Source organism: Helianthus annuus, chromosome 12 (genome assembly GCF_002127325.2).
Source record: "Helianthus annuus cultivar XRQ/B chromosome 12, HanXRQr2.0-SUNRISE, whole genome shotgun sequence".
NCBI classification, from domain to species: Eukaryota; Viridiplantae; Streptophyta; class Magnoliopsida; order Asterales; family Asteraceae; genus Helianthus; species Helianthus annuus.
The window spans coordinates 155,054,285-155,079,296 of NC_035444.2; the positions used below are offsets into that span (position 1 = coordinate 155,054,285).

The following is a 25,012-nucleotide window of genomic DNA, read 5'->3' on the forward strand; positions in this document are numbered from 1 at the left end:
TTGCCATTTGGAAATTGGATGCTCTGTTGTATAACATGTACAAATAGGCTTGCTTAGGGTACAACCTAGTAAGGCATCATAGAAATACATGACAGATTAATTAAATGAGAATTTTACATCCGGCGAGGGTATTGAGGATAAAACACGAGTAATGGACTGAGTGATTTTAATGAGCTTATTTGTTAGTGTAATTTGAAAACTGAGAGGATTGCCTTGATGATTTAAGATTAGCCATAGATGTGTTATGTGTACTGTTGTATGCTACTGGTGTAATGTGTGAAACGAGTATGAGATTATGTGTTAATGATACTGACTGTCTTTGGTAACCACGGTAGGGTATGGTTGATCAATTTGGAACGGGTAAAGTACATTAACATACCGAGCACTCTAAGGTGAGTTCACTGCACTTTTCCAAGCATGCGTCCCGGTGGTTTGGGACATCTGGTAAACGTTTCTAAAGGGAATACTGGGTAAACTGTTTATTTGGGATGTTGGTTATTGAACACAGTATAAATCATGTAAGACCCCATACATCTACCGTGTTGCTGAAGAAGCAACGAGGTATTTAGTTGATAGCGCTATTAGGTTTGGCACCCTCACACCGGGCCGAAAGGACGGGCGTGAACTAATTACCTGGACTTCATGACCAATGCCTAGTGAGAGGCATTGGGGTTGGGCATTCTCATCGTTTACATATAAGACCCCTTACATCTATTCAAGGTTGTTTGATACCTTGACCTCATGACCAATGCCTAAATGGAGGCATTGGGGTTGGGCATTCACATCTAGTCGCCACATACGGTAATCGAGTTAATAACAACATCAAAACTAAATGATGAACTGTTGTAAACACACATCTGGTAACTAAACGACTAAACAAACTTTGAACTCACCAGCGTTGTCTGACACACCTGTCTGCATGCTTGCAGGTCATTAGATTCATGTTTGGAACTAGCTATCTGGGAGTGCTGGAGTGGTCATGGGTCGTGACTTTTGGATACACGTTTCATTGGTTATGAAAACTTGTTTTGGAAAAGATGATTAATGATTTATAATATGCTCCCGCTGAATGTTTACTTTGGTTTTAACTTATGTATTGGAATTATGTTACGAAATGAATGAAATGTTTTACCTAAATATTTACTCTAGTTCAATGTGATTGGTGGCTGGATCCTGGTACGTCACACGTCCTGCGGTATTCCCGCATGTGGTATTTTGGGGGTGTGACAGAACCTATATACCAATTTTAAACAAACCAATAGCGAACATTGTTAATTAACATAAAAACCAACTCTATAAAATAAATGTATAAGTTGAACATCTAATCAAAACAAACATTTGAAATAAAAAAGAGTTTCACTCATAGATATAAAAAATAGATAAACGTAAACAGAGCCTTTCTCGAGAACACTCAAAAAATTTTGGGCCCCGGACGACAAAAGGAATTGGCCTAAAATTATGGTTAAGAGAAAATGAATTAAAAAATTAAAACCTTAGTGATTAAGAGCTAAGATTTGAACTTGAGACCTCTACATTAAGATTGTTTTTCCACTCCATCACAAACACTCTTTAGCATAATAAATTGATGCATATACTTAATATATATAAACCTTTCGGGCGCTTTGAAAATTTAGGCCTCGGGTGACAGCACGGTTTGGCCGGCCGGTAGGGCTGTAAACGAACCGAACGAATACAAACAAGGCCTTGTTCGTGTTCGTTCGTTAAGGAAATAAATGTGTTCACGAACGCTTGCTTTATGAACACTTACCGAACCAGATTTTATGTTCGTGTTCGTTCATTAAGAAAATGAGCGTGTTTGCGAACGGTTCACGAACACATACGAACACAAATAAATTGGCGAACTCGACGAAGGATAAAGATAGATGGCCCAGAGAGTAGCACTCGAACTTGAATCCCTTATTGTGGAACGGAGGTCGATCGTATTCGTGGATGTAAATAATGAGAAATGAAAGGTAAATCATGCATAAACAAGGTAAAAGTGGGTTTCCTAGTTTAATTGTTAGTGAAATAAAATAAATAAAAGTTTAATAATATCAAAAGTACAAATAAAATATAAGAAAGTACAAAGATGTTCAATTAAAACACGAACATACGAATATAAACGAACGCAAATCAACAAATGTTCACGAACACGTTCACGAACACCTTACCAAACGTTCACGAACACAATCGAACGAATGAGACCTCTGTTCATGTTCGTTCATTTAACTAATCGAACGAAATTTCTTGTTCATTATCGTTCGTTTATTACACGAACGGATATAAACGAACTTCCTGCCGAACGGTTCACGAACTGTTCGCTGAACGTTCGGTTCGTTTACAGCCCTAGCCAGCCCTGGAAGATAACACTGGCCTAATCTCCTTTTAACAACGCCATTATTGTAAAGAAGATAACACTGGACTAATCTCCACTTGCTTAACTTTGCAACACACAATTAACACTTTTGGTCGGCCCACTTCTTAATCTCTATTTGAATTATATGTTGTAATTTTTTTTGATGTGTGGTAATATGGTACGAAGAACATGGAATCATAAGAAATTAAGGATACTACCACTTCACTAAGTAACAACATAATTAGAAAAAGAGTGAATTGCAAGTTTTGTCCTTTATCTTTAGGCCATTTTGCAAGTTTTGTCCTTTATGTTTAAATTTGACGAGTTTTATCCTTTATGTTTAAAAATCAAGCACGTTTTACCCTTTGGGCCTTAAAAATCAAGCACGTTTTGTCCTTTATGTTTAAAAATCAAGCACGTTTTGTCCTTTATGTTTAAAAAATCAAGCACGTTTTGTCCTTAAAAATCAAGCACGTTTTGCCCCAAAGGGTAAAACGTGCTTGATTTTCAAACATAAAGGACAAAACTCGTCAAATTTAAACATAAAGGACAAAACTTGCAAAATGACCTAAAGATAAAGGACAAAACTTGCAATTCACTCTTAGAAAAAAGCAAAAAAGACATGCAATGACAACCCACCACTAGTTATCTCATGCATGGCATGCATGTACACGCATAGAATCCATTTGCCTTTTTTTTTTTGCCTTTTTAACTTAACAGCCCAAACAAATGTATTCCATACAATCCTTTTTAACAACCCCTTTATTGTAAAGAAGAGACCACTTGCCTAATCTCCAGACTCCAAATCCAATTGCTTAACTTTCCAATACACGTACAATTAACACCATTAGTCCCACTTCCTAATCTCCTGCCTGTTAACATTTTTCTTTAGATAGTTATTTTCAGGGCCGTCTCCAAGAATGATAATAAAATTTTGGGCCTCGGGCGAAACAAAAAAATTGGGTCCACTTATTATAATATAAACTCATCAGTTATATATCAAGAAACCACAGTACGACGATAATTGTTACAAAAGAAACCAAAAGCGGTGTAGTTTGATAAAATATGTTTATACACCCATGTATATATAAATATGTAATTCAAATTAGTGATGTTTTTAGGCATAACATGTCGCGTAATCTTACTTTATAAAACGTTAATATTGTTTTTAGAAATGAATCGTTACAAAATCCTTAACTAAAAATAAAAGTTATATATCAAGAAACCACAGTACGACGATAATTGTTACAAAATGACCTTAAGACTATAACCTTAAACATTAACCAATTAATCATATATTCATACGACAGTTCAATCAATTGTTTTGCAGATTTAAGAATGATTTTCTTACTAAGTTGGTCAGCCGGATGATGAAATGATATTATTGAAACATCAACACTAATGTCTTCAACTTGAAATTTGATCTTGAATCTGGTGAAATTTTGTAAATAAAAATTATAAAAATACGATTACTTAATATAATATTAAATATGCATAAAAATAAATTACTTAGTATATTAACAAAAAAAAAACGAAAATGTATAGTAACGATTTTAGAATACCTTGTCACCGGGTTTACAATTATTTAGGAGGTTTTATCACTTTATGCTTTTAAGACTACACCACTTTATGCTTTTAAGACTACACTTAAATGACGTACGACTCGTTTGACATTTGTATACATGTGATTCCTTTTGTTTTAAGCTATACTTTTAAGATCCAACATAACTTGAATTGACAAGTCGATTTTTTTTCAAATTTGTTAAAGATAAAAAAGTGGCATTTTTGATATTCGGATTTGTATTTGTGTTCAGTTGAAGTGTTCTCTATTTATCCTAAATATTCTGTAATTAAACTTTTTCCGTTATTTTGCAGCCATGGTAACTCTCACCAAACCAGTGGCGAAGCTTGAATTTTTCGGCCGGGGGCGAAAACGTATATACCCAAAAATTTCTATAGAACTGGGGGGGGGGGGGGAAATGTCACACCCCCAAATAACCACCTAGGGCATGTCCCTATTGGAGGTGCAACGATCCAACAAGGAGCCACCAATCATATCAAACACAAGTTATAAGTAAATACCAAATCAATAAAATGTATTGTTTGAAAGTTAAACCAAAACCAAAATACTGAGCGGAAGCATAAACGTATAAGTGTGTAAATGTATCAAAAGCAAATCAAGACAACTGTTTATTATGACCATAACCACTCCAGCGGCATCAGACAGCAAGCTCCCCAAGTTCCTTCAGTAATCACCTACAAGCATGTAAGCAAGTGTGTCAGACTACGCTGGTGAGTTCAAGGTTTTGTTATCGCGTCGAGTTACCAGATGTAAGTTAATGCGAGTCAATATTGCGTTACGATGTTGCTCATGTTAGACACCTTAGGGAGTGTGCCCAAGTGTATCCGGGGAGTGGGTACCCCTTACGACTGATTGCTATGTTGCCATCGTTAGATACCCTAGGGAGAGTGCCCATATGTATCCGAGGAGTGTGCCTCTAACAACCATAGCCATACCCAGATAATTAGTTCACGCCCGTCCTTACGGCCCGGTGTGAGGTTTCCCACCTAATAGCGCTATCAACTAATCACCCCCATTGCCCTTCAGGCAATAACCAAAACCGATTAAGTTATTTACCCAATGTTTTCCCTTCCAAATGTTTACCAGTTGTCCCAAACCACCGGGACGCATGCTTGAGAGAAATGCAATGAACTCACCTTGATTTGCTCGGCAGATAGTCTACTTGCTAAAATAACTTTTGATCAATCGCGTCCTATAATAGTTATTACATCTAGTCAGGTTCGCACACAAGTATTACATCTAGTCATGTAGCACAGAAGGCGTCACATATAACCCAAGTAACATACACCTCCTCATACAATAGTAACAGTTGGTCATGATAAGCAATTTACACATACATTATAGCATTACATAGTTGATGTTTAGTTCCTCCAACATGCTTCTGTTTGTATAACTATATTTAAAATCCCATATCTTAACAGTGTACAACTCGTGTGACAAAATCTATGGCCCAACACTAAATCATAGTTCAATAAAGAATAATAAGACACAATACTTCATGAGGTGTTCGGCCCTTCAACAAGCAGGGCCCAATCGCCCAATCTGTTTTGTGTTTTCCTCAAATATGATCATTCAAATATGCATGAAAGTTGACATATACTTTTAATGTTAGCGTGAACCTCAACAGATATCAAGCATATATATGTGTCAAGTGTCAAACCAATCAACCTCACACTCCTATTGGACCTTTAAGCCAAACACTCCTATTGGTCCTTTAAACCAAACACTCCTATTGGACCTTTTATTTGAGGACCACTTCAAGCAAATGGCCAACAACATTGGCCATTGTTTCACATGAGCACCAAATATTTTTCGTTGATTAGATCACTCATGGCCTCCACTTTCATTCAAGATTATCATCATCATATATATATAAACAATACGTTTCAGTAACATGTTATTTAACCCTGGATCAATGATTCACATCATCCACATATAATCACAATCATATGTAATAATTCTAGTCATTAGCATGTTAACTGAGTATCACCTATTCATCATAATGACAACTTCCAGTTTCACATAGCATTTATATTTATTAGTATGATTAGTTTACCAAACCCTCTAATCAATTATCGTCAATTGCCACTAACATACATAATATTATTATCAAATCACTATACAACCTCTTAGATCTCAACAGTTTATCTATTATTATGTGTATCAGTCATGCTTCGATTATGAGCAAAATAGTCGAACACATCATATCTATTCTCATTATTACCTACAGAATACAAGCACATAACAAGCACATGGCATCATCATACATAATCTTATGTCCTTGCGAGTCTATAATAAGCACACATATTCGCATACGAGTTCCCGCTCTTGACCCGGAGTCTAACAGAAAATCGTTCCCCTACATATAGACATTTACATAGTTATGTAACCACATGTTACACGGATCCAACTACGGGCTTTCTTATGGCTTTAAAACGGGGCCGAACCAACAATTCATACATATCATTAATTCGGCAAGTTCGTACATACCACATCCAACCTAGCACCTTCACGAATTCTACCACCGGTTAAGTGTAACAGTGCCCGTTCATACTACGATTACATATTTACGCACATACATGCAGATCTACATTCACTAAACATGTTCGCATGAATATATATACCTATAAGCATAGCATTCTGTACATTAGTTTCATAATCTTCCAACCCTTTGTTGTTTATATATATATAACCATGTATCTATAGTTCCACACAGTTCATATAGACACATATATATAGCACCACATACACACAAACACATGAAAAATCTAACCGTGATCACGAACCACGTCTCGAAACCGAAACCGCAACAAGTCTATTACTAAATCTACGGACGAGAGAGAGAGAGAGAAATCTTACCGGTGTTCGCCGGTGAACTCGCCGGAGAAGAAGGTAGTGGTTGGTTCGACGTAGAGTTTCGGGCGAGGAGGAGCGGTTCAGGTGAAGCGGCAGGTAGGGTTTGCGTAGAGGTAGAGATCATTATGTGTGTATATATATATATATATGCAAACCATGCAAAATAATCGCTGAACAAGAAGAGTCGGTGAAGGAATTCGAATGTGTGGGCCGAGATCAGGCTGGGTGGGCTGGGGGGTTTGGGTTTCGAACAGTACGTTCCAGCCAAAACTAAATCTTCAAATTTGTAACCAATAATTATGACTAAGTATTATGTTGATTTATTTAATTATTACTATTATTATTATAATATAAATATATTTATACACACAATGCATCAACAATGTCGTGTACAGTATCCATGCTATCTTTTGACCCTCTAAGGTTTCGGGTTGCGCGAGTAGGTTGGGTTGGCAAGCGAGATATATGATTTGGTTCAAACGGTTCGGATCGGTATAATACGATAAAGATTTGGTTTCAAATATTCGTTGACGCACTAGAATTTTAATGAGCATATAATTAATCCATCAAATAACTGTAAGATTTGATTTATAAAAGAGAAATAGATGGGCCTTTATCTCAAAGTTACGAGTTGTCACATCATTCCCAACTTGAAAGAAATTTCGTCCCGAAATTTAGCACGTAGTCTCAGAGGAAGCTAACTGGGTTGCGTGGTTTTCTGGTTTTCCTGGGGTGTCACATCCTTCCCCCGTTGATTTGGAATTTCGTCCCGAAATTCCGCAGGACGATAGGAGTGAGGTCGATAGAAAAGGTCTGATCCACAAGAACAAGATTGCAACCCTAGACTTTTACCGTTTGCTAGCTCTACTATGTACTTGGTGTTCAAAAGTGTTGAGGTACGATTAAGCATTTGACTTACTTTTAAAGACTCGAAACTAGTATCGGCACTCGAATAAATTAAAACAGTAACCTAAAAGTCGTCAAGTAGAAACTCACCCTGACCGATCACGAAGACACGTCCCCTAGCACCATTGTCGTCGTTGTTACCCCCATTGTTGTTCCCATTTCCTTGGTTGTTGTTCTGATTCTGATTCAGCTGGGGGCAGTCTCTTTTGAAATGGTCTTCCGCACCACACTGAAAGCATCCCCTGTTGCCTTGCTCTTGCTGCTGCTGCTGGTTCTGTTGTTGCTGATGTCCGGGCTGTGGGGCTCTACAATCTTTGGCTTCGTGGCCTGCTTTACCACACCTGTTACATGTTCGTCCACACTGCCCGAAGTGATGATAGCCGCACTTGCCACACTGAGGCTTCTTTCCTGCATAAGACCTCTGACTTTGATTCACTGAGGGTGACTGGCTAAAACTGCGAGTACTGCCAGTGTCTGTCTTCTTTTGGGGCTGAACCGAGTTGGACGCTTTGTCCATATCACCCCACTTGCGTTTACTATCAGTGACAGGAGTAGTGGCGGCGGTGGCGGCAGTAGTAGCTTTAGAAATACGTGGTGGCAGTGAGTCGCTCTCCACCTCCTGGTCAACGATTTTATGTGCCAGTCTGACGATCTGGGTTAGGTTATTGAGGTTCGCTGCTGTAACTAAACCCTTCACCCGTGGAGGTAACCCCTTAATAAACAACTCGATTCTTCGAGGCATGGGTCGGGACAAGTTCGGACACAAATCAGCTAACTCATACGACCGCTTCACATACGCCTCGATTTCAGACCCCACCATTGTCAGATGATAGTACTCATTCTCTAACTTCGCTATTTCATCTCGAGGACAGTATTCCTCTCTCATCAGTTCTTTAAAATCATCCCACGTAGTGGCGTTCGCCGCCTCAATACCTAGCAGTTGGACCTGGGCATTCCACCAGGTCAAGGCACCATCCTCAAGCGTGCCTGTTGCATACTTCACGCGGTCCCCCACAGGGCAGTTGCACATAGCAAACACTGACTCAGCTTTCTCGAACCACCTTATAAGTCCCACAGCCCCTTCCGTCCCGCTGAAGGTCTGTGGCTTGCAATCCATAAACATTTTGAACGTACAGACAGGCTGGTTGTTTGGGTGCGCTGAATGAAAGAAGATACGACACAAGAATAAGAGTTGGGTTCACGATACAGGATTTAAATGTATTTGGTACAGTTCATACCAGCTTGGTAGGCTGCCAGAGCCTCAGCCACACGTGTGTTTATCAGGTTGGTTAACTCAGCCTGAGTCATGTTGATGCTACCACGACCGTGTCCTCGTCCACTCATATTTCTATAATAGGAGAAGGGAACGAATTTAGAAGTCGAGAACGAGGAAAGTATTCAGTGTTATCACGTTAAGGGCGATTAACTACTATGTTCGTACACAAACAGGGAAGAACCCCTCTTACACTCGTTAAGCCTCATTGGGATTTGCATGCACCACGCGTTATTATTATGTGTGCACCCATGATAATAAGGCGGTTTGCATGCTCCTCTCAATGCTTCTTAACTTATGTTCGAAGTTTCTCCCACTCCAATCAACACAAATTAAGCACTACCAACAAGATGAGAATTTACTAGATGTAAGTGTTATGTTACACTATCAATGTGTCATGATGTCTACCCTGTCGTATTGTGCATGCTATATATATAGTTACGTTTACTAGACATATAAGCATAAGCTAAGGAGGAACGAACCTTGCAGTCTGAAGCTGAGTGTCATGGTCATCGTTTGGATCAATTCGGTTATAGTCTGGTTTTATGAAAACATTTTAAAACCGAGTTCTCTATAACCAGTGGCTCTGATACCAAACTGTCACACCCCCAAATAACCACCTAGGGCATGTCCCTATTGGAGGTGCAACGATCCAACAAGGAGCCACCAATCATATCAAACACAAGTTATAAGTAAATACCAAATCAATAAAATGTATTGTTTGAAAGTTAAACCAAAACCAAAATACTGAGCGGAAGCATAAACGTATAAGTGTGTAAATGTATCAAAAGCAAATCAAGACAACTGTTTATTATGACCATAACCACTCCAGCGGCATCAGACAGCAAGCTCCCCAAGTTCCTTCAGTAATCACCTACAAGCATGTAAGCAAGTGTGTCAGACTACGCTGGTGAGTTCAAGGTTTTGTTATCGCGTCGAGTTACCAGATGTAAGTTAATGCGAGTCAATATTGCGTTACGATGTTGCTCATGTTAGACACCTTAGGGAGTGTGCCCAAGTGTATCCGGGGAGTGGGTACCCCTTACGACTGATTGCTATGTTGCCATCGTTAGATACCCTAGGGAGAGTGCCCATATGTATCCGAGGAGTGTGCCTCTAACAACCATAGCCATACCCAGATAATTAGTTCACGCCCGTCCTTACGGCCCGGTGTGAGGTTTCCCACCTAATAGCGCTATCAACTAATCACCCCCATTGCCCTTCAGGCAATAACCAAAACCGATTAAGTTATTTACCCAATGTTTTCCCTTCCAAATGTTTACCAGTTGTCCCAAACCACCGGGACGCATGCTTGAGAGAAATGCAATGAACTCACCTTGATTTGCTCGGCAGATAGTCTACTTGCTAAAATAACTTTTGATCAATCGCGTCCTATAATAGTTATTACATCTAGTCAGGTTCGCACACAAGTATTACATCTAGTCATGTAGCACAGAAGGCGTCACATATAACCCAAGTAACATACACCTCCTCATACAATAGTAACAGTTGGTCATGATAAGCAATTTACACATACATTATAGCATTACATAGTTGATGTTTAGTGTTGGTTACAGGCCCCTCACCACACACTACACTCACGTATGTATGTATGAACCGGAAGAAACTTGCTACTGTATATTGATGAAAATTATGGGGTACAAAAAAAACTATAGCTACTCCCTATTTATAATAAACAAAAACAAAGAAATAATAGACACATGCAAAATAGAACTCCACGTTCAAAAGTCCACATGCATAAAATTCGGTCAATCACGTCCCCTTCAAACTCGTACAACTATGACCATTTCTTCATTTGAACCGTTAGCTAATGGATGACCCATTTAACTACCGAACCCGGTTCAGCTCCAACCCGTTGACACGTACCCGACCCATCAAGATTTTCCAACATTCACCCCCATAATCTTGATGTCGGTTCTTGATACACGAACCACGTAGGCCCGTCTTCCCCTTTCTCTTTCTAGCGTGAACCCTTTTCAGTCTTCGGCTCACGACTCGGTCTAATGTGAACACTTTCGGTCTTTGTTCACTCGGTCTTTCTTCTCGGTCTGATGTGAACCTCTTCGGTCTCGGTCTTGGTTCACAATCTCGGTCTTACGGTCTAAGCTTTCTTCAAGAAAAGCTTCTTTCGGTCTCGGTCATGCCGTTCGATCTCTCACGGCTTCAATCCTTCTTCCCCGGAAACGGTCTTTCTTACGCCAGTACCTCCTTTCCGACGACGGTCTCTTTCTTCGGTCTTTCTTTCAAGCCGTTCGGTCTACTACGGCTTCGGTCTCTTCTCGCCTGTCTTTTCGGTCTCACACCAGAAAACAATTTCCGGCAACGGTCATCTTCTTCTTTCTCTTTCTCCCGGCTCGGCTACACCCTTCTTTCACGCCTGCCCTCCACCGACCGACACACCCGCCGGCGGCGGAGGCTCCCTCCGATCTTCAAACCCGCTTCTCGACGAGCCCCAGGCTCTGATACCAATTGTTGGTTACAGGCCCCTCACCACACACTACACTCACGTATGTATGTATGAACCGGAAGAAACTTGCTACTGTATATTGATGAAAATTATGGGGTACAAAAAAAACTATAGCTACTCCCTATTTATAATAAACAAAAACAAAGAAATAATAGACACATGCAAAATAGAACTCCACGTTCAAAAGTCCACATGCATAAAATTCGGTCAATCACGTCCCCTTCAAACTCGTACAACTATGACCATTTCTTCATTTGAACCGTTAGCTAATGGATGACCCATTTAACTACCGAACCCGGTTCAGCTCCAACCCGTTGACACGTACCCGACCCATCAAGATTTTCCAACAGTTTAGTTCCTCCAACATGCTTCTGTTTGTATAACTATATTTAAAATCCCATATCTTAACAGTGTACAACTCGTGTGACAAAATCTATGGCCCAACACTAAATCATAGTTCAATAAAGAATAATAAGACACAATACTTCATGAGGTGTTCGGCCCTTCAACAAGCAGGGCCCAATCGCCCAATCTGTTTTGTGTTTTCCTCAAATATGATCATTCAAATATGCATGAAAGTTGACATATACTTTTAATGTTAGCGTGAACCTCAACAGATATCAAGCATATATATGTGTCAAGTGTCAAACCAATCAACCTCACACTCCTATTGGACCTTTAAGCCAAACACTCCTATTGGTCCTTTAAACCAAACACTCCTATTGGACCTTTTATTTGAGGACCACTTCAAGCAAATGGCCAACAACATTGGCCATTGTTTCACATGAGCACCAAATATTTTTCGTTGATTAGATCACTCATGGCCTCCACTTTCATTCAAGATTATCATCATCATATATATATAAACAATACGTTTCAGTAACATGTTATTTAACCCTGGATCAATGATTCACATCATCCACATATAATCACAATCATATGTAATAATTCTAGTCATTAGCATGTTAACTGAGTATCACCTATTCATCATAATGACAACTTCCAGTTTCACATAGCATTTATATTTATTAGTATGATTAGTTTACCAAACCCTCTAATCAATTATCGTCAATTGCCACTAACATACATAATATTATTATCAAATCACTATACAACCTCTTAGATCTCAACAGTTTATCTATTATTATGTGTATCAGTCATGCTTCGATTATGAGCAAAATAGTCGAACACATCATATCTATTCTCATTATTACCTACAGAATACAAGCACATAACAAGCACATGGCATCATCATACATAATCTTATGTCCTTGCGAGTCTATAATAAGCACACATATTCGCATACGAGTTCCCGCTCTTGACCCGGAGTCTAACAGAAAATCGTTCCCCTACATATAGACATTTACATAGTTATGTAACCACATGTTACACGGATCCAACTACGGGCTTTCTTATGGCTTTAAAACGGGGCCGAACCAACAATTCATACATATCATTAATTCGGCAAGTTCGTACATACCACATCCAACCTAGCACCTTCACGAATTCTACCACCGGTTAAGTGTAACAGTGCCCGTTCATACTACGATTACATATTTACGCACATACATGCAGATCTACATTCACTAAACATGTTCGCATGAATATATATACCTATAAGCATAGCATTCTGTACATTAGTTTCATAATCTTCCAACCCTTTGTTGTTTATATATATATAACCATGTATCTATAGTTCCACACAGTTCATATAGACACATATATATAGCACCACATACACACAAACACATGAAAAATCTAACCGTGATCACGAACCACGTCTCGAAACCGAAACCGCAACAAGTCTATTACTAAATCTACGGACGAGAGAGAGAGAGAGAAATCTTACCGGTGTTCGCCGGTGAACTCGCCGGAGAAGAAGGTAGTGGTTGGTTCGACGTAGAGTTTCGGGCGAGGAGGAGCGGTTCAGGTGAAGCGGCAGGTAGGGTTTGCGTAGAGGTAGAGATCATTATGTGTGTATATATATATATATATGCAAACCATGCAAAATAATCGCTGAACAAGAAGAGTCGGTGAAGGAATTCGAATGTGTGGGCCGAGATCAGGCTGGGTGGGCTGGGGGGTTTGGGTTTCGAACAGTACGTTCCAGCCAAAACTAAATCTTCAAATTTGTAACCAATAATTATGACTAAGTATTATGTTGATTTATTTAATTATTACTATTATTATTATAATATAAATATATTTATACACACAATGCATCAACAATGTCGTGTACAGTATCCATGCTATCTTTTGACCCTCTAAGGTTTCGGGTTGCGCGAGTAGGTTGGGTTGGCAAGCGAGATATATGATTTGGTTCAAACGGTTCGGATCGGTATAATACGATAAAGATTTGGTTTCAAATATTCGTTGACGCACTAGAATTTTAATGAGCATATAATTAATCCATCAAATAACTGTAAGATTTGATTTATAAAAGAGAAATAGATGGGCCTTTATCTCAAAGTTACGAGTTGTCACATCATTCCCAACTTGAAAGAAATTTCGTCCCGAAATTTAGCACGTAGTCTCAGAGGAAGCTAACTGGGTTGCGTGGTTTTCTGGTTTTCCTGGGGTGTCACATCCTTCCCCCGTTGATTTGGAATTTCGTCCCGAAATTCCGCAGGACGATAGGAGTGAGGTCGATAGAAAAGGTCTGATCCACAAGAACAAGATTGCAACCCTAGACTTTTACCGTTTGCTAGCTCTACTATGTACTTGGTGTTCAAAAGTGTTGAGGTACGATTAAGCATTTGACTTACTTTTAAAGACTCGAAACTAGTATCGGCACTCGAATAAATTAAAACAGTAACCTAAAAGTCGTCAAGTAGAAACTCACCCTGACCGATCACGAAGACACGTCCCCTAGCACCATTGTCGTCGTTGTTACCCCCATTGTTGTTCCCATTTCCTTGGTTGTTGTTGTTCTGATTCTGATTCAGCTGGGGGCAGTCTCTTTTGAAATGGTCTTCCGCACCACACTGAAAGCATCCCCTGTTGCCTTGCTCTTGCTGCTGCTGCTGGTTCTGTTGTTGCTGATGTCCGGGCTGTGGGGCTCTACAATCTTTGGCTTCGTGGCCTGCTTTACCACACCTGTTACATGTTCGTCCACACTGCCCGAAGTGATGATAGCCGCACTTGCCACACTGAGGCTTCTTTCCTGCATAAGACCTCTGACTTTGATTCACTGAGGGTGACTGGCTAAAACTGCGAGTACTGCCAGTGTCTGTCTTCTTTTGGGGCTGAACCGAGTTGGACGCTTTGTCCATATCACCCCACTTGCGTTTACTATCAGTGACAGGAGTAGTGGCGGCGGTGGCGGCAGTAGTAGCTTTAGAAATACGTGGTGGCAGTGAGTCGCTCTCCACCTCCTGGTCAACGATTTTATGTGCCAGTCTGACGATCTGGGTTAGGTTATTGAGGTTCGCTGCTGTAACTAAACCCTTCACCCGTGGAGGTAACCCCTTAATAAACAACTCGATTCTTCGAGGCATGGGTCGGGACAAGTTCGGACACAAATCAGCTAACTCATACGACCGCTTCACATACGCCTCGATTTCAGACCCCACCATTGTCAGATGATAGTACTCATTCTCTAACTTCGCTATTTCATCTCGAGGACAGTATTCCTCTCTCATCAGTTCTTTAAAATCATCCCACGTAGTGGCGTTCGCCGCCTCAATACCTAGCAGTTGGACCTGGGCATTCCACCAGGTCAAGGCACCATCCTCAAGCGTGCCTGTTGCATACTTCACGCGGTCCCCCACAGGGCAGTTGCACATAGCAAACACTGACTCAGCTTTCTCGAACCACCTTATAAGTCCCACAGCCCCTTCCGTCCCGCTGAAGGTCTGTGGCTTGCAATCCATAAACATTTTGAACGTACAGACAGGCTGGTTGTTTGGGTGCGCTGAATGAAAGAAGATACGACACAAGAATAAGAGTTGGGTTCACGATACAGGATTTAAATGTATTTGGTACAGTTCATACCAGCTTGGTAGGCTGCCAGAGCCTCAGCCACACGTGTGTTTATCAGGTTGGTTAACTCAGCCTGAGTCATGTTGATGCTACCACGACCGTGTCCTCGTCCACTCATATTTCTATAATAGGAGAAGGGAACGAATTTAGAAGTCGAGAACGAGGAAAGTATTCAGTGTTATCACGTTAAGGGCGATTAACTACTATGTTCGTACACAAACAGGGAAGAACCCCTCTTACACTCGTTAAGCCTCATTGGGATTTGCATGCACCACGCGTTATTATTATGTGTGCACCCATGATAATAAGGCGGTTTGCATGCTCCTCTCAATGCTTCTTAACTTATGTTCGAAGTTTCTCCCACTCCAATCAACACAAATTAAGCACTACCAACAAGATGAGAATTTACTAGATGTAAGTGTTATGTTACACTATCAATGTGTCATGATGTCTACCCTGTCGTATTGTGCATGCTATATATATAGTTACGTTTACTAGACATATAAGCATAAGCTAAGGAGGAACGAACCTTGCAGTCTGAAGCTGAGTGTCATGGTCATCGTTTGGATCAATTCGGTTATAGTCTGGTTTTATGAAAACATTTTAAAACCGAGTTCTCTATAACCAGTGGCTCTGATACCAAACTGTCACACCCCCAAATAACCACCTAGGGCATGTCCCTATTGGAGGTGCAACGATCCAACAAGGAGCCACCAATCATATCAAACACAAGTTATAAGTAAATACCAAATCAATAAAATGTATTGTTTGAAAGTTAAACCAAAACCAAAATACTGAGCGGAAGCATAAACGTATAAGTGTGTAAATGTATCAAAAGCAAATCAAGACAACTGTTTATTATGACCATAACCACTCCAGCGGCATCAGACAGCAAGCTCCCCAAGTTCCTTCAGTAATCACCTACAAGCATGTAAGCAAGTGTGTCAGACTACGCTGGTGAGTTCAAGGTTTTGTTATCGCGTCGAGTTACCAGATGTAAGTTAATGCGAGTCAATATTGCGTTACGATGTTGCTCATGTTAGACACCTTAGGGAGTGTGCCCAAGTGTATCCGGGGAGTGGGTACCCCTTACGACTGATTGCTATGTTGCCATCGTTAGATACCCTAGGGAGAGTGCCCATATGTATCCGAGGAGTGTGCCTCTAACAACCATAGCCATACCCAGATAATTAGTTCACGCCCGTCCTTACGGCCCGGTGTGAGGTTTCCCACCTAATAGCGCTATCAACTAATCACCCCCATTGCCCTTCAGGCAATAACCAAAACCGATTAAGTTATTTACCCAATGTTTTCCCTTCCAAATGTTTACCAGTTGTCCCAAACCACCGGGACGCATGCTTGAGAGAAATGCAATGAACTCACCTTGATTTGCTCGGCAGATAGTCTACTTGCTAAAATAACTTTTGATCAATCGCGTCCTATAATAGTTATTACATCTAGTCAGGTTCGCACACAAGTATTACATCTAGTCATGTAGCACAGAAGGCGTCACATATAACCCAAGTAACATACACCTCCTCATACAATAGTAACAGTTGGTCATGATAAGCAATTTACACATACATTATAGCATTACATAGTTGATGTTTAGTTCCTCCAACATGCTTCTGTTTGTATAACTATATTTAAAATCCCATATCTTAACAGTGTACAACTCGTGTGACAAAATCTATGGCCCAACACTAAATCATAGTTCAATAAAGAATAATAAGACACAATACTTCATGAGGTGTTCGGCCCTTCAACAAGCAGGGCCCAATCGCCCAATCTGTTTTGTGTTTTCCTCAAATATGATCATTCAAATATGCATGAAAGTTGACATATACTTTTAATGTTAGCGTGAACCTCAACAGATATCAAGCATATATATGTGTCAAGTGTCAAACCAATCAACCTCACACTCCTATTGGACCTTTAAGCCAAACACTCCTATTGGTCCTTTAAACCAAACACTCCTATTGGACCTTTTATTTGAGGACCACTTCAAGCAAATGGCCAACAACATTGGCCATTGTTTCACATGAGCACCAAATATTTTTCGTTGATTAGATCACTCATGGCCTCCACTTTCATTCAAGATTATCATCATCATATATATATAAACAATACGTTTCAGTAACATGTTATTTAACCCTGGATCAATGATTCACATCATCCACATATAATCACAATCATATGTAATAATTCTAGTCATTAGCATGTTAACTGAGTATCACCTATTCATCATAATGACAACTTCCAGTTTCACATAGCATTTATATTTATTAGTATGATTAGTTTACCAAACCCTCTAATCAATTATCGTCAATTGCCACTAACATACATAATATTATTATCAAATCACTATACAACCTCTTAGATCTCAACAGTTTATCTATTATTATGTGTATCAGTCATGCTTCGATTATGAGCAAAATAGTCGAACACATCATATCTATTCTCATTATTACCTACAGAATACAAGCACATAACAAGCACATGGCATCATCATACATAATCTTATGTCCTTGCGAGTCTATAATAAGCACACATATTCGCATACGAGTTCCCGCTCTTGACCCGGAGTCTAACAGAAAATCGTTCCCCTACATATAGACATTTACATAGTTATGTAACCACATGTTACACGGATCCAACTACGGGCTTTCTTATGGCTTTAAAACGGGGCCGAACCAACAATTCATACATATCATTAATTCGGCAAGTTCGTACATACCACATCCAACCTAGCACCTTCACGAATTCTACCACCGGTTAAGTGTAACAGTGCCCGTTCATACTACGATTACATATTTACGCACATACATGCAGATCTACATTCACTAAACATGTTCGCATGAATATATATACCTATAAGCATAGCATTCTGTACATTAGTTTCATAATCTTCCAACCCTTTGTTGTTTATATATATATAACCATGTATCTATAGTTCCACACAGTTCATATAGACACATATATATAGCACCACATACACACAAACACATGAAAAATCTAACCGTGATCACGAACCACGTCTCGAAACCGAAACCGCAACAAGTCTATTACTAAATCTACGGACGAGAGAGAGAGAGAGAAATCTTACCGGTGTTCGCCGGTGAACTCGCCGGAGAAGAAGGTAGTGGTTGGTTCGACGTAGAGTTTCGGGCGAGGAGGAGCGGTTCAGGTGAAGCGGCAGGTAGGGTTTGCGTAGAGGTAGAGATCATTATGTGTGTATATATATATATATATGCAAACCATGCAAAATAATCGCTGAACAAGAAGAGTCGGTGAAGGAATTCGAATGTGTGGGCCGAGATCAGGCTGGGTGGGCTGGGGGGTTTGGGTTTCGAACAGTACGTTCCAGCCAAAACTAAATCTTCAAATTTGTAACCAATAATTATGACTAAGTATTATGTTGATTTATTTAATTATTACTATTATTATTATAATATAAATATATTTATACACACAATGCATCAACAATGTCGTGTACAGTATCCATGCTATCTTTTGACCCTCTAAGGTTTCGGGTTGCGCGAGTAGGTTGGGTTGGCAAGCGAGATATATGATTTGGTTCAAACGGTTCGGATCGGTATAATACGATAAAGATTTGGTTTCAAATATTCGTTGACGCACTAGAATTTTAATGAGCATATAATTAATCCATCAAATAACTGTAAGATTTGATTTATAAAAGAGAAATAGATGGGCCTTTATCTCAAAGTTACGAGTTGTCACAGGAAACGTATATACCCACAAATTTCTATACGAAAACTACATATATAACACTACTTAGCGAAAAATTCGGGGGGGGGGGGGGGCGGGCACCCCTCCTCGTCCTTCTTATCCTTCGCCCCTGCACCAAACAGTGGCGAAGCTTGACCTGAATGATGAGGGGTCGAAAACGTATATACCCAAAAATTTCTATACGAAAACTACAATTATAACACTACTGAGCGAAAAGTTCACCCCCCCTCCTCTATACTTCGCCCCTGTCACCAAATCTTTTTGTTGTAAGATAGTGGCTTGAAATCGGGCTAGTTATATACGAGAAGCCTCTTTTTTCTTCTAGTTACAAATCACGTAAAGAAAACAAAACTTCAGGTTAGACGATGACTACATGTTTGTAATATAGAACTGGAGCTATCATAAGCATCATCGTCATTGTTTAGGTTTACATCTCTTTATGGTTGTATTCCGGTGATAAATACATGGTCTACACTATGGCCTCAAAGGCTGAACTGGTCTTTCATGAGGATACAGACTATTTTGAACTGGTAACAAATGTCTATAAAGGCCTTGCTGTAAACTGTTCAAGTGATGGTGGTTGTATGGTGGAGAGGGTGGTTGTGATGGAGATCACCGGTCCTGCTCAAGAAAAGAGGGAAAAGGTGGGGTGACAGATATAACAGTCCTGCTTAATGGTTACGCCCTGCTAGTGAGTAGATTTATTTATTTATTTATTTTTGTAAGTTATATATGCATTTTGAAGGGAAAATGACATCTGATTTAACAAAGAAAATTAACTGAGTTAGAGTCAAAGGACATAACGTGTAACATTTTAAAACATTAAGTACAAGACTCGTCAATTTGAAAGATAAAGGACACTGCCAAAAATTCACTACAAAGATAGAGGACAAAATTTGAAATTCACTCTAAATAAAAAGATAATTTGTAATTTACACCATGCCCCTCCATTTTTTATAAGATTCATAATAGTCCCCCACTTAAAGATGCAATAATAATCTATATACCAAGCCAACCCCTTGACTTTGTCTTGTACATGCTAAACCACATTAATGAAAATTTCGGGTGTTACAAGCTGACAACCCGTTATTTCCCCATCACATCATTAACCCTATACACAAATGCTCCACACATCACCCATCAAACCCCATATAACATCTCTCTGGTTAGCGACACCCAAACGGCCTATATCGAGGGTCGTAGCATCTTGGAGGGTCCTCTTATTATCAATGAACTGGTCTCATGGAGCAAAAAAGCGAAAAAGAAGCTAATGTTATTCAAAGTGGATTTTGAAAAGGCGTTCGATTCTATAAGTTGGGACTTCCTAGAGTCTATTCTCTCGCAAATGGGGTTTCCAGCGCTTATGGTGTAAATGGATCTTTGGCATTTTGTCGTCTTCAAGATCCTCAATTTTGGTAAACGGCTCTCCATCACAAGAATTCAATATCGAACGTGGGTTCGTCAAGGGGATCCTCTATCTCCTTTATTATTCATTCTAGCTATGGAATCTCTTCATGTTGCAACAATCACGGCTAGGGAAAACGGATTATTCAAGGGGGTTAACATGCCAAATGAGGGCCCAACCATTTCACACCTACTCTATGCGGACGATGTTTTATTTGTGGGGGAATGGTCTGATACAAACCTTCATAATCTCTCAAGATTATTAAGATGCTTCCATTTGTCTTCAGGATTAAAGGTAAACTTCTTCAAAAGTCATCTATTTGGGTTGGGTGTATCAAACGAGGCTATTATGCAAAAGGCGGCAATCCTACAATGCAAAACGGGTGCATTCCCCTTCATTTATCTCGGTCTTCCGGTTGGTGCAAACATGAATCGTGTTGGAAGCCTATAATTGAAAGATTTGAGGAAAAGCTTACATTATGGAAGGCTCGAACGTTATCATTCGGCGGTAGGGTAACACTAATCCAAGCGGTGTTAGGTAATCTTCCTACCTACTACCTCTCACTTTTTTGTGCCCCAATTCAAGTTGTTAAACATTTGGAAAGAATTCGTCGTAAATTCCTGTGGGCCGGGTGCATGGATAAAAACAAAGTCAGCTGGGTCCTGTGGTTTAAAGTGGTAGCTCCAAAAAATAAGGGTGGGTTGGGTATAGGTAGTATTGCATCAATGAACAAGGCTCTCATGATCAAATGGTGTGTGCGTTATAAAAACGAACCATCCTCCTTTTGGGCAAGGGTGATCACGGCTCTTCATAGTGGGGCTCAAATTAAATCCTCAATCCCACTAAAAAACTCTATTGGTGGTGTTTGGAAAGCAATAGTTAATATGGGTCGGTTAAATGCAAATCAGCCAATTGTTGTATGCGATAGAATGCTTCCGAATATGGGAAAAGGAGACAAAATCCTGTTTTGGTTGGATTTATGGGCTGGAAATAGAACTTTAAGCGATACTTTTCCGAATCTTTATAATCATGAAAGTGACAAAAGATGCTATGTCTCGGATCGTTATAGAACAAACCAAGGAGGTATCGAGTGGTTCTGGGGAAGTAGAAACAATCTGTCATCTAATGCATTGTTAAAAGAATAGGATGAATGTTTGGCAGTCATAAACGGGGTCACAATTAGTCAAAGATCATATGCGTGGCTATGGAGGATGGGTGAGAAACAAGTGGAATTTCAGGCAGGATTGGTAAGGGCGGAACTTGATGAAATCAGTTTAATAAACGAAACAAAAGTGCTGAACTGGCTGCATTGGATTCCCAAAAAGGTTAACTGCTTCCTTTGGAGAGTCGTTTTTGGACCGGATCGCTACAAAAGAGGCACTTCAGATTCGGCGAATTCATCTTCCCTCGGTTAACTGTGTCCTATGCAATGAAGAGATTGAATCGGTTAACCACCTTCTCGTTACATGCGGCTTGGCTCAACAAATCTGGGCTGTAATCTTTCAATGGATGAAGATTCCTCTTCCTAGATATATCCTAAGTGTTGTGCAATTATTGGAGTTCACGAACTCGTATCAAGGGATAAAGAAATACAAAAGGGCGGTGTATACGATGGTAGCAACAACCTGCTGGATCATTTGGAAAACGAGAAATGATGTCATTTTCAAAAGCAAACCTCCAGCCCTTGCGAAGATAATTGGAGACATCAAAGCAGTTTCGTTCTCATGGGTTTGTAATCGCTCAGAACTCAAGGATTTTCCATGGGAAAAATGGAGAAGTTTTTGTATGAGAGAGTAATTGTATTGTACCTTCGTTACTTTTTTATCTTCCTGTAATTTGTACTTGCTTGAGCATCTTGCTTAAGTCTTTTTAATACATCGCCTTTTTTTCAAAAAAAAATATATATATAACATCTCTCATTCTTGAACTCAAAACCAAAACTAAACCCAAAAGCATGGCCATTGATTACTACAACAACCTCAAAGTCACCGGCACTCTCTCCGATGAAGGTCTTAAAAAAGACTACAAAAAACTAGCCATGAAATGGCAACCTAAGAATAACATTGATAACAAACTCGCAAAATCCAAATTTTAAAAAAATATATGAAGCTTATTATGTTCTCAATGATGTTAAAAAGCGCCAGATCTATGATATGTACGGTGAAAAAGGGGTTAAATCTGGCTTGTATGATGAAATGTCTAATGCTTTTACTAGTGTGATGAATTGGGTTCGGGTTCTGGATTTGGGTTTGATCCGCATGATGTGGAGATGTTTGATGAGTTTTTTTTTAAGATGAGAAGAGTGTGAAGAAAGCGGAGACGGTGGAGAATAAGTTGTGTTGTAGTTTGGAGGAGTTGTATAAAGGTTCTAAAAGGAAAATTTAGATTTCTAGAGTTGTTCTTGATCATTCCGGGTATGGCGTTTTTCGATCTGATATTTTTTTCTTATCCATTTTCATACTCTGAGAACTACATAATACACTTGTATCTTTTGTTTTAAGTGTGATACAGAAGTCGATTACAAGTTATAAACGAACAACATAATGTACTTGTACATAATACATAAAAGATAATCAAAGGTAGTGGGAGATAGATACATGTATTCAAAACAACAGGTACAAATGTATTATACGGTTTTAGGATCTTTAATATATTACTGGTTCTGAAAATGAATACCCATCTTGTTGATGAATTGTTGAATTTGTGTTTTTGTTTAATTGGGGCACGTTATTTTCAGAATCAATAATATTATGTTGAAAATTATGAGAATTGTATAAAACATTTGTATGTGTTGTATTAGGACTATGTGTAGTAGCGGTGGTGGAGCTTGAATGAAAACTCGGTGGAGGCTGGACTCTCAAAATCCAAATCAATGGGGGTTGGACTATTAAAAATCCAATATTTTACACTAAAAAATTCAAATATTTTCGGTAAAATTAACACTATGAGCGAAAAATCAGCTCCGCAAGTGTGTACTAGTGGTTTCAACTACACCTCATTGTCGTTTAACTAAACCACTCTTCCATATGGGTCTAATGGTTTTAACTAAAGTTAAACAAAAGAAAAAAAAAAGAAAATATGTGATTTGTTGATTTGCAAGTGCCCCCACCTCCTCATCTTTCACTCCTGTTAGTGGGCTAACCGGCTCACATTTGGTGCCTCGTTTCATTGATGTGTAGCGGTGTTTAAGGCGTTAACGTGGATATGTGGTAGCCCTTTAACGCCCAATGACACATAGTCTAATGATTTAATGGGACAGTGGGTAGACGGCTGTACACAAAGCATACACAGGTTTTATTCTATTGGATTGATGATATACTATTTACAGTTATAGCAAACCAGTAACACAAGAAGAAATTCTACCAATACAAATCAAACCGGTCTAGAAAAAAGGAACAAAAATCACCTTCCCGGAAAAGGGAAACCAAGAAGCCGGTGTAGCCTTGGGTGATCTAATCTTCGTCGTAGACAAAAAGAACCCAGGACCTAATGGTCTATAAGGCTGGGTGGTGTGGTACAAAGCGCCGTATTAAACAAAACACTAAATAAAAGAGGAAAAAATATGATTGGGTGGAATCATTGGGCCCCACCTGCACATTCCATTGGGCTCTGTTATAATGGAGCCCCCTCTATAGCGCCCTCCCTTGGAGCCTAGGAAATGGGGAATGGCGCTATAGGATGCCATTTTGGTTGATTTGGTAGGGGACAGTAAACCACACCATATGGTCTAAGCCTTACCTCACCCTCAAAATGTCAATAGCTATTGCAATAGAATATTAACACTTAGATCTAAGACTAAAGTATTTTGTATAAACACTCACGAGGGTTGCAAATTTAATTCCTCCGGTGTAGGTTGGATATAATTGGTTTAATTTATTGGTAATCTAAATAATTCGACTTCAAATAATAAATTTTACGTCCATAAAATATAATTGGTTGAATAGCTCATATTTGGTGTAAACAATACATGAAAAATTATTTCAATTTTTCCACTGGATTTTGGGTTTAAGCTATTTTATATTTGCTTTAATTTTCATGTTCAAAATATAGAAAGATACGCAACAGAAAATCGAAAATGAATATAAGGGTGTCAAAACTATTATTTTAATTAGCTTAACATTTGCTTGTCATGAATAATAAGAACTATTTTTTATTACATTATAATGAGAAAACAAAGGTGTAGGTCCTAATACAAAGGTATATCATAACAATAATAATGAGAAACAAAGGTGTAGGTCCTAATACAAAGGTATATCATAACGATAATAATGAGAAACAAAGGTGTAGGTCCTAATACAAAGGTATATCATAACGCTAATAATAAATGCTATATAAAGCTTTGATAGTGCTGATGCTCCTTCTCCACCGAACACTCTGTAAATCGCCCTTTGAAGTATGATCCACAAATGCTAGTT

The 25,012-nt window shown here is 39.3% G+C and overlaps 3 long non-coding RNA genes and 1 pseudogene across 3 annotated transcripts; 1 reads left to right on the forward strand and 3 right to left on the reverse strand.

Annotated features, from left to right (window-relative positions):
* Positions 1 to 4,430: 4,430 nt before the first annotated feature.
* On the reverse strand, positions 4,431 to 7,000 carry LOC118484664. The gene is made up of 3 exons (XR_004873841.1): positions 6,798 to 7,000; positions 5,075 to 5,130; positions 4,431 to 4,612 (listed from the first exon to the last, which is right to left on the reverse strand). It is a non-coding gene; the product is annotated as an uncharacterized LOC118484664 (long non-coding RNA).
* A 2,665-nt stretch (positions 7,001 to 9,665) lies between these two features.
* On the reverse strand, positions 9,666 to 13,513 carry LOC110895977. Its single transcript, XR_002567520.2, has 3 exons — positions 13,311 to 13,513; positions 10,310 to 10,365; positions 9,666 to 9,847 (listed from the first exon to the last, which is right to left on the reverse strand). It is a non-coding gene; the product is annotated as an uncharacterized LOC110895977 (long non-coding RNA).
* A 2,668-nt stretch (positions 13,514 to 16,181) lies between these two features.
* Positions 16,182 to 18,751, reverse strand: LOC118484665. The gene is made up of 3 exons (XR_004873842.1): positions 18,549 to 18,751; positions 16,826 to 16,881; positions 16,182 to 16,363 (listed from the first exon to the last, which is right to left on the reverse strand). It is a non-coding gene; the product is annotated as an uncharacterized LOC118484665 (long non-coding RNA).
* Positions 18,752 to 22,551: 3,800 nt separating this feature from the next.
* On the forward strand, positions 22,552 to 24,097 carry LOC110893558 (annotated as a pseudogene).
* The last annotated feature ends 915 nt before the right edge of the window (positions 24,098 to 25,012 follow it).